At 35.1% G+C, this 2,733-nt stretch overlaps 1 non-coding gene across 1 annotated transcript; it reads right to left on the bottom strand.

The window, feature by feature from the left end:
* Positions 1-2,004: 2,004 nt before the first annotated feature.
* Positions 2,005-2,253, bottom strand: LOC142177677 (small nucleolar RNA U3). The gene has a single exon (XR_012706245.1). It is a non-coding gene; the product is annotated as a small nucleolar RNA U3 (small nucleolar RNA).
* Positions 2,254-2,733: the final 480 nt, after the last annotated feature.

Consider the following 2,733-nt stretch of genomic DNA (forward strand, 5'->3'; position numbering starts at 1 on the left):
GATGATAATTCAATATTATGGGGTAGAAATGATCACAAAGGAATTACCTCAAGTTTTTCTTGAAAATCTATGAAAAATCGCATCTCCTCAAGCTCTAATTTGTCAAAAATGGTGAACGGGGCGAAGTCCCTACTTTATAATTCTGCCTAAACAGCCTCGGTCCTGCCTTGATCTTGGCCTTCGATCGTGGTCCTCGATCCTGGGTTTCAATCCTGGGCCTCGATCCTAGGCCTCAATCCTAGGCCTCGATCCTAGGCCTCGATTCTGACCCTCGATCATGGCCTTTGACCCTGGCCTTCGATCATAGCTTCGATCCTGGTCCTCGACCCTGCCTTCGATCGTGGCCATCGACCCTGGACTCGATCGTGGCTTTGATCCTGGTCCTCGACCCTGCCTTAGATCGTGACCCTCGAACCTGGGCTCGATCGTGACTTGATTCTGGGCTCGATTTTTGTTCTCGATTCTGGGCTCGAATCTAGGCTCGATTTCTGGCAGAAGGAAATTGCAGCAGCTATTGTAGTTCAATTTTTTATCTGTTAACCATCTGAAACTCACCCAAAATGAGGCTGAGAACGATCATCTACGGCGCCATGACCCGAGGGCCATGAGAACCACCATTAATCACGCTCTAGTCTATTTGTTAAATTTAATCCACCAGACTTGGTTTCCTGTCTTCTTAGAACTCAAGGATGGATCCTCAATGAATCTTATAATAAATGTTTTATATGATTTCCTTAATAAGCATAAAGAAAATTAAAAAGATATTTATTTTAGATATGAGGTAATATTAAATGTGAACCTAATTGTAGTTGCATTAGATAACTTGACATTGCAACAAAAGAAGATTGCTAATGCTTATAAGTTTAATGAAAGTCTTATAACTCCTGCTAATTCGCACAACATGATCATCAAACAAGCTCCTTTTAAATTTTTATTTTCAATAATAGTTGGGACCAATAAAATTATAATTTTTAATGACTCTAGGTGTTTTAAGAATAACTCGATCAAACTCTACCATAAACATTTTTACGGCACTAATATTAGGTAATAGTATTATTGGGCATGCACATCATAGTCTATCCCTTACTAGTATTATGTATACAAGGTGATATGTAAACTTGATCTAATACAGATTTTTTAGATAACGAATGAAATACACCAAAACTGGTATAAACTCTTACCAAATACACTTTAGAATTTAGTACTGCTTAATTTAAAATCATGCGTCTAAGAGTTAATCACAACAAAAAAAAGTTTGAAGATTCTGTTAGACAACCATTTGACCGTCCCAGCACACCCGAAATGAGGCTGAGAACGATCATCTATGGCGTCATGACCCGAGGGCCATGAGAACCACCATTAATCACGCTCTAGTCTATTGGCTAAATTTCATCCACCATACTTGGTTTTCTGTCTCCTTAGAACTCAAGGATGTATCTTTAATGAATCTTATAATAAATGTTTTATATGATTTCCTTAATGAGAATAAAGAAAATTAAAAGGATATTTATTTTAAATATGAGGTAATATTAAATGTGAACCTAATTATAGTTGCATTAGATTACTTAACATTGCAACAAAAGAAGATTGCTAATGCTTATTAGTTAAATAAAAGTTTTATAACTCCTGCTAATTCGCACAACATGATCATCAAACAAGCTCCTTTTAAATTTTCATTTTCAATAATAGTTGGAACCAATAAAATTATAATTTTTAATGACTCTAGGTGTTTTAAGAATAACTCGATCTAACTCTACCATAAACATTTTTACGGCACTAATATTAGGTAATAGTATTATTGGGCCTGCACATCATAGGCTATCCCTTACTGGTATTATGTATACGAGGTGATATGTAAACTTGATCTAATATAGATTTTATAGATAACGAATAAAATACACCAAAACTGGTATAAACTCTTACCAAATACATTTTAGAATTTAGTACTACTTAATTTAAAATCATGCATCTAAGAGTTAAACACAGCAAAAAAAAGATTGAAGAGTCTGTCAGACAACCATTAGACCGTCCCAGTATACCCAAAATGAGGTTGAGGACGATCATCTATGGCGCCATGACCCGAGGGCCATGAGAACCACCATTAATCACGCTCTAGTCTATTGGCTAAATTTCATCCACCAGACTTGGTTTCCTGTGTCCTTAGAACTCAAGGATGTATCCTTAATAAATCTTATAATAAATATTTTATATGATTTCCTTAATGAGCATAAAGAAAATTAAAAAGATATTTATTTTAGATATGAGGTAATATTAAATATGAACCTAATTGTAGTTGCATTAGATAACTTGACATTGCAACAAAAGAAAATTGCTAATGCTTATAAGTTAAATGAAAGTTTTATAACTCCTGCTAATTCGCACAACATGATCATCAAACAAGTGTCACGACCCAAAATCCTTGAAAGGTCGTGATGGCGCCGGACACTACTCTCAGGCAAGCCAACACCAATAATTAGTAAATTCTCATTATAATATTTTTAAAATCATAGTTATTCCCCTCAACTAAATAGCAGGAGATGGAGTTTACAAAATATGTAATAATATCCTTAAAATAATTTCCAATACAATGCAACCCATAATCATTCTAAAACCCGGTGTCACAAGTGCATGAGCATTTACTAAGAATGTAAAATAAAATACAACAGCTGTACAGAATACAATTGGACAGGAAAAATATAAGTACTCTGAAGGAGACTCTATTGGCTCTGGAGC

This window comes from Nicotiana tabacum, chromosome 23 (assembly GCF_000715075.1).
Source record: "Nicotiana tabacum cultivar K326 chromosome 23, ASM71507v2, whole genome shotgun sequence".
NCBI lineage: Eukaryota > Viridiplantae > Streptophyta > Magnoliopsida > Solanales > Solanaceae > Nicotiana > Nicotiana tabacum.